This window comes from Felis catus, chromosome D4 (assembly GCF_018350175.1).
Source record: "Felis catus isolate Fca126 chromosome D4, F.catus_Fca126_mat1.0, whole genome shotgun sequence".
NCBI lineage: Eukaryota > Metazoa > Chordata > Mammalia > Carnivora > Felidae > Felis > Felis catus.
In genome coordinates this window covers 15,401,821-15,415,518 of record NC_058380.1, presented here as the reverse complement: position 1 = coordinate 15,415,518, position 13,698 = coordinate 15,401,821, and the positions used below count along the sequence as shown (strand labels likewise).

General features: G+C 39.7%; 1 long non-coding RNA gene across 1 annotated transcript in view; it reads left to right on the top strand.

Moving 5' to 3' along the window:
* The window catches only part of LOC111557617, a 120,091-nt gene that overhangs the window by 80,631 nt on the left and 25,762 nt on the right, over positions 1-13,698 (top strand). The window contains exons 7-9 of the long non-coding RNA XR_006589214.1: positions 8,043-8,157; positions 8,388-8,652; positions 9,589-12,543. This is a non-coding gene — a long non-coding RNA (uncharacterized LOC111557617). The remainder of the gene's footprint in view (positions 1-8,042; positions 8,158-8,387; positions 8,653-9,588; positions 12,544-13,698) is intronic.

The window sequence follows — 13,698 nt, the reverse complement described above, 5'->3', positions numbered from 1 at the left end:
AGTCAGTGTCCAGTATTTTATAAATTTATAAAGAATGTCATCCATGTGAAACTAACATTGGCATATGCCAGCTGGATGGTTTAGGAAATAGTATAGCAAATAAAAGAAGAAGATTTTTAAAGTTATAAACTTTGATACGGTAATCCCAGGGGCAGATAGAAGATTTAAAAGAGAAATCTTGCCTCCATTCTCTGAAGTTTTCCTACACTTCTTACTTAGTTACTCCCTGATTCCTTGAAGTGCTTTTCAGTGTAAGAGGGGTGTGGAGAATTTGGAGGGCGGGGGGAAGTGACGGGATAGGGAGGGGACAGGCAGAGCATCTTGGGAGAGAGGAGAGGATCCTGAAGAGATGGAAAGCGAGTTATTAGACCCAACTATGGAAAGAAAATTTAAATATTTTGAAATTCAGAGACCTCAGCAAAGGAAACCATGGGGGGCTTCTCAGGACCTGAAAAGGGAATGTCGCTCGTACCAAAACTGCAGTGAGAGCCCACGAAATAATTCCTCCTAAATGCTGACAAATAGGCACGCCGGTAGTACGTGGCATTGCTTTGTTCTAGATTCTGAATCTGAGTTCATGGTCAACAGAAGTGTCTTTCTCTTCTGTCAGTAACAGCACACATCTACAACATTTAACTCCTTTCTGTTGATATGGCTATGAATGTGTGACACACATCTTTGTACAGTCAAAAATAAACCCCAAAACCAAAAAAAACCTTACCTTTATTTCAAATGATGTTTTCACAAGAATCCACATTGTCTCATGATTAACTTCTCTACCACCATTAAGAAAGTGAAGGTATACCTATAAGGACTTCATTGTGTAAAGTTTAGGCACTAGCGTGGTATGGATACAACCCTTTTGAAAGCTTCTCCTTTTTTCCCCCTCCTCTGCTAATGGATTTAACATCCTTAAATTGCAAAAGGCAGGACAGAAAGGTGATGTTTTGACAAAATGAGCTTTGTTGTTTGGAAGCAGCCCCCAAGGCAGAAGCTCTGAATTGGGGGCCTGATGTGGGTTTCTCCATAATGCAGATAAAACTTCATGATATATTTAAATCCTTTTCCGCAAACATTTCCCTGATTTGTTGCCAAGCTGTCACTGAATTTAGTAATCCAGACAGATTACCATAGGGGTTCTATTTTTAGGGTCCTTCTGTTACTGTGGAGTTGCAGCTGATCGGATTACAGCTATATCCTACCCATGTAAAATGCATTGATGCTTCAGGAGGAACCTGCACTTCACTCCCATAATTACAATGTCAGACTCATCACTGGGTATTTCTCTCTGAGTTTATTTCGTAGCTCCGTTGTGGCCAATCCATTATTAACTCATGAGATGGCATGTTGTCTCTTAGTTTTGCTCTGTGTCTTTCAATAGTAGCCCAGGTGTGTGTGTGTGTGTGTGTGTGTGTGTGTGTGTGTGTGTCTGTTTTGGGGGGGAAGGTGGGTGATGGAAAATGCATGCTGTGGGTCACAGAAGACATATACAATTTCTGATTCTGAAGGCAGAAAAATAGCAACCCACACATTACTCTCCTATAAATGACAATATCTCCATCTAGTGGTGAAAATGAGCATAAAAATCATATTATCTTCACTGCCAGATGAGGGAAGAGGCATTTGCAAATTTGTCTCAAAACATAATTTGCATTTTACCTACAGAATATAAACATTTTCCTAAGAAGAATACATGTTCACATAACCAAATTGGACCCTTTTCCTGCAGCCTCTGCAAGGGAAAAATAATCCCTCTACTTCAGAGAAAGTTTGGACTTCCGAAAAGACTGTCCCTCAAAGTTCAGTTGTGCAAGATTTGTCAATAATTTCTTTCATGTTTTTTTTATGAGGCGTTGGAAGGGTGACAGCTATAAAGTGTAGTGAAATAACAAGTTGAATTAATTTCATTTGGATTTTTGTATTTGGTCTAAGAAGTAAATTTCCCAACACATTTCTCATCTCCCACAAAATTACCTTTCATTAATTTCATAGTAGTTACACCCCAGTGAACTAGTATATATTATACCCACATAAGCAGGTAAATTGCATGTTTTACTTGAAGGAATGAAAGCTAAAGAAGAATGTTAAGGTTTTCCTATTTCATAAATTATTGCAATCTTGATCAAAGAGTTCTTGCAATATAAAGCCAATAAATGAAGGCCACCTTTTACAAATGCCACTGATTACATTATTGTTATTTGTTAATGAAAACTCAGGGTTGTTTTTAATTAATCGTCCAACTCATATCAAGTTATTTAACTTGTAGTAAATTTATGTACATAAATGTAAAATATAGACCATCAAGCAGAGAACCAAGATGGCCATGAAGACGGACACCGAACTTGCAGCAGAGCCCCACCAGGTGGCAGCACTCATGTGGGCATGTTCTAAATCCTGGCCCTAGGACTTAAGAGCACTCAAATTTCCACTTTTTTGGTGGGCTGCAAGAATTTAGTCTCTTCAGAAGGACTGAGTCCGGTAACCCACTGCAAGAGAGTCGGACCTTCCAAGTCAGAATCCCAATTGACTAACGTAAAATTGATGAAGTTCCTTTCCTCAGACTGTAATGTCAGAATATACAGAGGGAGATCATAGATATGGAAATAAATACAGATGTGTGGGCATATACACATATCTATTTCCTAGTTCTGTATACTGAGCAGCCCTAAGTGCAATCACACTACAGTAGCTATGCACACCTAGTGACCAGATCCTGGTTCCTAAAATTATTTTGCCTTAAAGGAGCTAGGGCTCTTTGGAGACATGAATGGTTCCAGGGCTTATATAGGGAAGTAATATGACTAGAAAATATGGAGGTTCTCAGAGAAAAGTGGGGACACGTCACGGTGACATAAAGGCCAGCCCAAAAAGGCTCCCACCATTTAACTTCAAATGATATGCACATGAAAATTAATTATGATATCAAGGAATTATAAGATGTCAAAGTTGGAAATGCCAAAGATACACTGGGGAACTACTCCAGAATAAGGAAGATTAAAGAGACATGACAACTAAATACATGTGGTCCTGGATTAAGCCTTGGACCACATATTTTTGGGGGGTGGTCGTGGTGGCAGGTAGCCCTAAAAGACATTATTGGGACAATTGCAAAACATAAAGTAGGTCTACAGATTAGATAGGAAAATTGTATTGATGTTCATTTGCTGATTTTGAGAATCACATTCCGATTTTGTAACAAACTATTTTTTTTCCAAGAAACAACTGCTAATATGTTTAGTGGTAAAGGCTGAAAGTTACTTTCAAATCCATTAGAAAAATTGTGTGTGTGTGTGTGTGTGTGTGTGTGTGTGTGTGTGTTTGTGTTTAGAAAAAAAGACAGGACAGAAAAGAGGTACAGTGTTAAAACTGAGGAATCTGAGTGAAGGGAATATGAAAATTCTTTTTACTATTTTTACAAATTTTTTATAAGTCTGAACTTTTTCAGAATAAAAAAAATTAGAACTTTAGTGTCTAGAAAATAATATTATCGCCATTCCTGGCACATATAATTTTAATAAACGTCAAGCTTAGACTTCATAATTTTCACAGAACATTGTGAATTACTCACTGGGTGTGAAGTAATATGTCTACGTCATTCATCATTTAATAACTCACAAGATAAGAAATAAAATATCTGTATGTTATGTTTAGGTTAAAGAACACACTTTGAAATGACACTTGCAAACTTTTAGTTCAAAAATGCTGAAATGAGCACAGCATTTTTCCTTTCTTTCTTTTTTTAAGTTTATCTCCTTATTTTGAGGGGGGAGGGGCAGACAGAGGCGGGGGTAGGGAGGGAGGGAGAAAAATCCTAACCTGGCTCTGAGCTGTCAGTGCAAAGCCTGATGGGGCCTTGAATTCAGAAACTGTGAGATCATGACCTGAGGGGAATCAACAGTCAGATGCTTAACTGACAGAGCCACCCAGGTGCCCCTTCCTTCATTTTTAGAATCTCCCTGAAATTACAGGAAATATACACAGGAAGAATAAATTACTTACAGTGCTAAAAGCAAGAAAACATGCCATCAACCAGCCACATAAACCTACATTTTTGTAATATAGAAAGCTGGTAAAATCCTACTGATGGATAAATTAAAGAAAATGACTCAAAACGTGTGCAGCAGAAGGCTGAAAAACAGACGGGGGCAATTTCTGTCTGTGGAATCACAGAGTGGCCAAGCTGAACGTTGACAAAGATGGTGACAGTGAGGGGTCCGAGGCTGTCCTCAGAGTAATTAGTAAAAGGCTGAATATAGAATGGCTGAGCTTTTGTGTTTACAGATGGCTGGGCTATCTACCCCCAAGTAATGCCACAAAAAGAGAAGGCAATCATGTGGATACACCCTTCTCCAGCCCCCTCTTGGGGTGCAAATGGGTGAGGGTGTCAGCTAGAGAGAAGACTAAGAGATTGCAGGGCTGTGGTCCAGCTGGCTTCTTGGCCAACCCCAGAGCCTCGCACCTCTAGACCTCCTGTTAGGAGCAGGAAATAAATCCTGATTTGTTTAAGCCATAATTCATCAGGTTTTCTTTTATCTGGAGCCAAAATCACTCCAAAACCAATTCTACATTTAAGTGCACAAATGGCAATTATCAGAAAAACTAAAAAATAATGATGAAATTAACGAATATTTGTCGGAGCAGGTGGGACTGGGGAGGGTAAGAAAGGTATCTTCATCTTTTGCAGGACAAATGTTAATACTTTCCAAAGTTCACAAGTTAAGAAATAGATGTATGGGTTTATAATAAGAATATTTGAGTTAAAACATCAGAAGAAGTACAAATACATTTTCAAGTGGATTTATCCATTTTCTCAGACCATACAAGAACATATTAGGAAAAATGACTTAAATGCCATCATTTTAAATAAAAAAAATATATAAAACCACGTATGTTGGCAATCTGAAATGTAATATATAGCATATCATTTTCTTAATAACATGTGAATACTTACTTGTAAAAATAAAAAACACATGAAGAAGTACATACAAAGATTCGAGGTATTTCCAAAGTCTCTGTTTTGCGGTTTGTTCTTAAGAAAGGACAAAAGAAAGCCAAAATATTTTTCTTTTTTTTCTTCTATTCAACCAAGAAAGAATAAAATGCTCACAGGATCAAGAAACTTTACTTAGTCCTTTGGAACACAGTTTAAAGATCTGGAAAAAAGTAATTATATAATAATCTGATTTCATATGTTGACACTGGGTGCTTTTTTCCCTCCCTTGCATTTCCATTTTCACTACTCTCATTTCTTCTCAGTGTGTGTTGGGTACATACCCTCAGTTTGATACTCGTGGTCTTAACCATTTGAAAATTCGCCTTTAGAGTGTGACCCAACTTTGAGCAATCTGCAGTAAGTTCAGGGGTCCATTGGCACAGCACCAAGGACAAGAAGCAAAGAGTATTCACAAGCAAGAATCCTTCATCCAAGGACAAGGATGCTTTCCGCCAGACTTCTGTTTTCAAATCACTGAGTTCTAAATGGAGTTGTCCACTCTTGTGAATAGTTCGCAATCTTCATGATCGGCAAAGTGCTACTGTCTAGTTAACCTAACTGGGATTTGTTGTTCGTTTGTTTCTACCCAGTGATAAGCATTGGCAGCGGTCAGTGCCCTCACCACAATTCTGTTTGGTACCAGCACAGTGGTGACGATTCTGTAAAAGGTTGCTGTGCCTTATCCTGTCTCTCTTCTTCAATAGGACTAAAATTCACATTCACAGGTTGAAAGTGCAGACACGGTGAGCTTCGGTTCCCGGGCGACATCCAAGTGTTCAGAAAGTCACTAGACGTGCCAGGCTAAAACGCTGGGGAAACAGTGCTTACACATTAGATTTGAAGGTTATCAGCATGTGGATGGAAGAGGGCGACGGGGTGGCTCAGTCAGCTGAGCGTCCGACTTGGGCTCAGGTCGTGATCTTGCGGTTCCTGAGTTTGAACCAGGAAGTGGGTTCTCACCAGACACTGAATCTAGACTTCCCTGCCTCAGAACTGCAAGAAACAAATTTCTGTTTTATAGGAGCCATCCAGTCTGTGGTATTTGGTTACAGTAGCGAGAACAGACCAAAACAACCAATAACATCCCAAGAGGAGGCCAAGGAAAAGGAACCCATAAAAGAGAAGGCATGGAGAAACCAGAGGACGGGAGTCACAGGAGGAGGGGAGAACAGAAAATAGCACATCAAACGCAGCAAAGGAGCCCAGGAAAATAACTAAAAATGGCTATTGCATTGATAAAGTCGCTGCGGGTTGGCCAGGGTCATTTCAGCAGAGTAGCCAGGAATAAAGGGAGCGAGGAAGCAGAACATGTCACTGAGGTGAAGTCTCTTAGGAAGTGTGGGCTTAGAGGAGAGCAAGAATGCTTGGTGTGATTCCTAAAAATCCACATTCCATTAATCAAATGCAATGTACGACTGAACTAGAGGAAATGGATGAGTTGGCTTTTCTAATGCCTCATTTCAACTAGAAATAATAAATAGGAAACACAATAATAATAAATATAAAACATAAAACCATGCCTCTGTGTCCATAGGACACATACAGCTTTTCCCTGTGGGGATCATTTTTCTTCCTTTATAGTCTTTTAAAAATGTTTTTCCGTACCTCTCATGTCAACAGTTATGTCTCCTGGGCTGGACTGTAAATCATAGGAGGAAAGAGAACGTGCTTTCTAGCTCTTTTACATTCTCCGAAACCTGTCTTTGTATACGCTTAGGAAGAAGTTTTTTAAGTTTATCACTAGGTGGCGGTAAAGGTCAAAAGTTGAATGAAACCAGGCCTGAACACTTCCACGAGTAATAATTTTGAAATACATCATGAATCTGCACATTTTGGAGGCGCCTGCGTATCTCAGTAGGTTGAGCGTCCAGTAGGTGGAGTAGGCTCAGGTCATGATCTCACAGTTCGTGGGTTCGGGCCTCTCATTGGGGTCTATGCTGACAGCTCAGAGCCTGGAGCCTGCTTCAGATTCTGTGTCTCCCTCTCTCTCTGCCGCTCCCCGACCCTCTCAAAAATAAATAAACATTAAAAAATTTGAGTTTGCACGTTTGGAATCGATATAGAAGTTATATTGTCAAGTCCTATAGCTAATACGTACCTGGAAATAGTACTGATGCTCTGTTAGCACTTAAAAAGCAGATTCTCTTAGGAAAACCATGGAAATGTTGAAGCCAAGTTGTTAAAAACACATCCTAGTGATGTGCCTATTTGCATGACAACTACACCCTCCACAACTCCTAGAGACTCACTTACAAGCTTTTCAGACAGGCCTAAAAGATTTAAGTCCAGTTCTGTGCCTTCTGTCAGAAAACATGCACCACCCCAACAAGTAGACAATTTCTTCATTTTGTCTTTTAGCATTCTTCATTCTAGCATTCTCTTCATTTTTGAGGATAATTGGCTAATGCAAAAAAAAATACCTAAAGGAACATTAGGACAGCGCATAATAATTCTTACTATATTTAATGGCATTTGTTTTTCATTTAAAATAATTTTGCCAGCATTTTATTTTAGAAAAGTTGTGGGATTCTTTCCTATCTTTGAGCATATTTGTCATTGGCTTCCCCGCATAATGTGAGGAGTTATGATAAAACGGGTTAGTTATACAGCCTTTGCACTCCAAATAGCACTGGTTGTGACCTTTGATCGGAGATGAAGGGGACGTCTAACTCCTCCGTGGATAGACCTCTGAGAAAGAATCACAAAACCAGGATGGTTTGGGAAAGAGCCTGGTGGATCAGAAGTTCCTCCCCTCAGTCCGTCTTGATGTAATTTTTCACTAAAGAGACCCTGTGAGGATTAGCCCATGAATTAATTAAAGTGTTTAGCTTCTGTTTACAATGAGGCCAGACGCCAGGGGCATATCCTGAAGCAGACACTATTTTTTGCGTTTATTTTGTTCTGTATTTGAAAGTGGAAAATTCTTGAATCTTTTACATGAAGCTGGGAAAGAACCAGTAAAGGGAGAAATTTAAAATAACAAGCAATAATGAGTCTCATGAGGTATAAATGTTTCCCTATGAGATGCATTTATTTATCTGTTCCACAGAATTCATAAAAACACAGAGGAACAAGGAGACAAAATGGACCGACAGTGTCCATTGGAAAAAAAAACCCACTTCATTCAACAAGTGATTTTACTGCAGTGCCCCTGTGAATAAGAGGTAAGATTTGTGATTTTATATGAAAGTGGAGATTTTTTGATATTTTGCTTTAAGAAAAAGATATAAAACTCACCCCAAACAAAATATCAATATTTACTTGTAAATTTTTTTTAATCTTAGGAAAACTATCATACATGACTAGGTCCTAAATTCACGTGAATCATAGCTTAGATGTAGAGTAAATGTACAAGTATGTATTTTGGCTTTGGTTAACCTGTTCTTTCCCCCAGGTTCCCAAACCCTGGAAGAAACAATTATCTTTGAATTCCATCTTGTTTAAAATCTGATAAGGCCAGTGCCTCTGGGAACAAATGGCCAGTCTCTCATACCCCACGTTCACCTCCAATGTCAAGAGATGCTACCAGCAAACAGAAGGGCCAGGGGACGCTGAGCCTAACACCTCAGCCTTTCCCTCTGCAATGACACCCTTCCACCAAGCACACTCCAAAACATCTTGGAGAGTAGCCAGTGGAATAAATGGAAGCAAAACAGAAAGTAAGCCTTTTTTTTTTTTTTTTTCTGGACAAGTAGGGGAGTATCTAAAAGATGATCAAATAAGACTAAAATTCACACCAGATGGTACTAAAAGTTCATGTATCCCCTCCTTCACCTGAGTATGAGGGTTTATACCCTCACAGATTGTTTTTAGACAGCATAAAAGGGTTACATTCAGGTCAGCTTGACGGGCACACACCAGGGCCGTTGCCTCGGTTTAGAAGTTGCCCATTCAGAAGAGCCCACGTTCGGTTTAAGGGTCTGCTTCCGCCATCTTGAAATTCGTAACTTTTGGACAAGGACCCTCACATTTTTATTTTGCCACGCCACCACGCTTGGCTGTGTTTTCTCTGCTTCTTCATATTATGCTGTGCCTTCGTTGTTGTTGTTTTTTTTTATTGCATTAGACATAAACTATTCAGGTATTTTCCTTCTTTTCCTTTTGAAAAGTATTACAGCAGTTGGTGTTTCTAGGCCTATCCGGAGAAGTTGTGTGTGTGCTTCTCTGATGTTTTACGTCTGTGGTAATAGATTCAGAAGGACTAAAGTAGAGGACTGAATGTGGAGGATTTAAAAAGCAAATGCACAGGCTAAGGCTAGATAAAGTACAAAAGTCGAGACATTTGAAATGAATAATTGGTTTGCATTCTGACACACAAACTTGCCAGGGGCTGCAATCATGAAAATGGAATGACAATAACTGTTTCCAGTTAGAAGCAAGAAACCATTTCCATTCGACAGGCCAAAACAAAACGGCCTTCTTTCCAGATGGGTTGTGTGGTAGATGATTCAGCCTAAATTTGACTAAAATTGAATTTCTGTGGATTCCTGTGGTAGGACCCAACACACACACACACACACACACACACACACACACACAGTGAAATTCTTGATGTGCAGATATACTCAAGTCACGTTCATTTCCTTTCCTTTCAGATCTATTTTTTGCATCCTACTCTGTTCCTTTTCACAGATAACTTCCTACTTTTGCCTTGGATCCATTTGTGCTTCCATATTCACAGAAAAAGATAGTCAGTAAGTAAACCCTCCATACTTAAAAGGCTGACACCATTGAATGTAATAATCTACGGTGAGACAAGAATATAAAGAATATAATCCACAACTTAGTTTACTACATGCAAGAAATCTCATTCCATTTATCTTTGCAGTAGCTAGGAGTGGCCTGATATTTCTGATAGCATAGGGCATATTATAACACACAACCATAATAATGGAAGGTTTCATTGGCAACAATAAATTGCTAGCCCATCCTAGAAGCAGAAGGGAGTATATATTAATATTTCCTGAGGTTTTTTTTATTGGTGCTAGAAGCTGATGTTTTCATTTAATTTCCATCACAACCGTTAATACCCTCATTTTATAGATGAGTAAACTGAGGCACAGAGAAAGGAAGAAACTTGGCGGAGCCCCACAGTCAGTGAGTGGTAGGGCTGGGGTTTCTGTCAAGCAGCCTGACTAATTCTTAATTATGGTTGTAAAGACGCTGACTTTTGAGTCAAAAAGTAAACAGAGGTGATAATTGCAAGAGAACACATCGTTTACTCAATGCTAAAGAAAGGATTTGGAAGGTAGGTCACTTTGGTTGCTGAGTCAATATCCAAGTTTCTACTGGTAAAGGTAAGGAAAGTGTCATTTCCACATGACTGCATTTTAGGTTTCCAGACACGAGCAAGCTCTTTCTTTTCCTGTATTTCTGGCTCAGCCTGAAGGAGATACACAAACTCCAGTACAAGGATTTTCTTTTCAGACCGTTCAATTTTTTTTTAAAGTCGTTTCAGTTTGGAGCTAAGAATGACTTTCGTCCAATTTAATCACCACAAGATTCATATCCTAGCAAGAGAAGGATGGAAAATAAAAATCCATTCGATTATATTGACTATTTGGCCTATCGTTACTAATCCTCTTAGCGTTTGGAAGCACCGATTTTTTTTTTCACGTTCTCTCGGGTGGTTTAATGTTATATCTTACTGATGGAAAACTATAACTTAGAAAAGGTAATTATCAGAGTGTCTGGGTGTCTCGGTCAGTGAAGTGCCCAACTCTTGACTTCAGCTCAGGTCACAATTTCACGGCTTTGTGGGTCTGAGCCCCACATCGGGCTCTGTGCTGTCAGAATTCCTGCTTGGGATTCTCTCTCCTCTCTCTGCCCCTCTCCCACTTGTGCTCGCTCTCTCTCTCTCGCTCTCTCTCTCTCTCAAAAATAAATAAATAAACTTAAAAATAAAGCAACTATTTTCCTCAGAGTCAATTAATGAGTGGTAAAGGTTTGGTGAGAATCCAGTCATCCTGGCTCCCAAGTCACTGCCCTCTGCACCACTCTGCTCCCAGGTGATGATGAGCCCTTTGCAAATATCCACAGATGTCTTTTCGTCTCCATTTTTCTCTGCTAGCAACATTCTATGATTTTCACAAAGAAACGAAAACATAATGTATCCCAACCCTCATTTACTACATGTGGCCATTTGAACTTTAAAGTAGTTATGTCAGCAAATTGAACATACCTTGTCGGCACCCCCATGAAAATGCTTCTCGAGGTGGCAATCTAATTCCTGTATCACAATAACCAGTATAGGAAACTCATGACTTTTTCAAAGCAATGCCAGCATGTGAACTTGCGTAGCCACTCCATGGAAGATATCCATGGTAGGCAATGGTACACAGAATGTAATGACAGGCTATTGTCCTGCACATGACATATCATCGCTTTACAAAAATGGCTGTCACAGAATCTGCCCTTCTTCCTCAAATCATCTAGGACCCTGCTACTCTCCCTTTAAGAGATGAAATGTAACTGCCCTCCTCCCCTTGAATGTGAGCAGGCTTGTGACTTGCTCAACAACAAAAATGTGTGACTTCTGAGGCCAGGGTGTGGGAGGCGGATGTAGGAGCCCTGAATTGCTGTGTCAGCGGGCTGACTTCCCTAAGGCCACCATGCTGTAAGGAAGCTCAATCTAGTCTACTTGGAGAGATGCTAGGATTATCATATAAAGAGAGGGATGCCTGGCCAGCCCTTATTTGTCTAGCGCCAGTGAACTACCATTGTAGGAGGTTCCTCTAACCAGAACTTCCAAGTCGGGGAGAGAGAGGACTAGCAGTGATTCCCTGCAGAGGTCTTGGTGGCAGCAAAACCAGGAGGGTGCAGAAGCAATAAGAAGATTGTCTTTCTTTCCTTCTCCTGTTTCTCATCCCTTCAAAGCTCCCAAGGTTCCTGCCTAATTCTAAAGCTGGACTCCCAATCTTCTACCCATTCTCAGTCCCTTACTCCAACACACTCTTGTCTGTTTGTAAATCCCTCTTTTGTGAGTTAGCCAGTCAGTTTCTCTTGCTTGCAACCAAAGACCTGACATTTAAACTTAGAGATGACATTTAAATTCTCCTGACATTTAAACTTAGAGATGCCTATTGCTTCATATAAGCACAAACATAAATAATCATCCAGCTTCATTTTTTAAGGAAAAGGATTTTTAGGGAATGTGAGTAGTTCCCAACATGATGAACCCAGACACGTTGTCTGGAGCTCTGGCAGCCACTTTGAAGCCATGAGATAATCAATATAAGGGAAATGCCAAATGATCACATTTCTGAAATCATTTAGCTTCATTGTAAGCAGTGGTCTTCCCCGGGGTTTCTTGCAGAAAAAAAAATCTATTTAGCCATTGTTACTCATCTTTTTCTGTTAATTACAGAGGACCACAAAATTAATTGATATATACGTAGAAACTATCCCTGTGCATTCCATGTGAGGCCTGTAGGAACAAAAACAAAAGAGGAAGAAAGAAAGGCAAAAAGGAGTCATGCTCAAATCACTTGACCTCAGCATTCTGGTGACAGAGGTGTCCGTTGAGGTGCCACACAGGATAGAGAGCAGAGGTGAGTCACTGCAATGGGTATTCTTATTTAATGATAAAGAAAAAATGCAGGTAAATAAAATTAATATAGAAGCAGCTACCTTAGCAGACATTTAGCCACAGATGAAGTATGTAGAGCATATGTGTGTTGAGCCTCGATGGATTTGTTAAATATTCTCCCTTTTGTATTGTTCCTGTGTTTATGCATGTTGTTGAAACTATTATCACTATTTTGTTTGAGAAATTTATCGTTGGTAATTTATAGTTTCTACTCCTCCATGCCCAAATCAATGAGAATTCTGTGTATGTCTGTGTGTGTTAACAAAATCACCATAGGCGTACAAGAATTCATGCATCAGCCAAAAGGAGTAATAGACAGTTTTTTGGCAAATGCAAAATGCTGGCTACGTGTTTTATGTGTTTGTTGACTTATTTGCATATTTAAAAATGTAAGTGTATTTTATCTTCTAGGGACTAGGTAGGGTACTAGAAACACAGAACGGAATACAACAAACATAGCCCGTATCCTTACAAAACCTAGAGAAGGGAAAACAACTGAACAGGCAATTGTGATACAGTATTCAGGGAACACTGAGGTGGGGGCCCTGACCAAGATTTTGAGTGTCCAGGGAGATGTTTTAGAAGAACTGTTGTCTTGACACAGAGCTAAAACCTTAGTGTGAGTTAGAAAGGCAAATGGAGGGAATGGGGATTTTTCCTAGAATTTAACCATTTTATGGATAATATTGTCCAAGGCTTACCCTATACCACAGTTTACCAAGAAGAATATCTCATCCACATGGAAAAAGTAATTTCTTCTTTAAAAAATTTTTTAAACATTTATTTATGTTTGATACAAAGAGAGATAGAGCATGGGCAGGGGAGGGGCAGAGAGAGAGAGGGAGACACAGAATCTGAAGCAGGCTATAGGCTCTGACCTGTCAGCACAGAGCTTGACGTGGGGCTTGAACTCACAGACTGTGAGATCATGACATGAGCCAAAGTCGGATGCTCAACCAACTGAGTCACCCAAGGGGCCCTGGAAAAACTAATGGAGCAGGAGACTATAGTCCTTTTCCACCTCTAATTTCCCACTCAGGTACTTGTCCTTCCCAAGGAAACACACCAGGGTGGTATCTTATGTAATAGCAAAAGAACTAAAAAATCCAGAGACTGT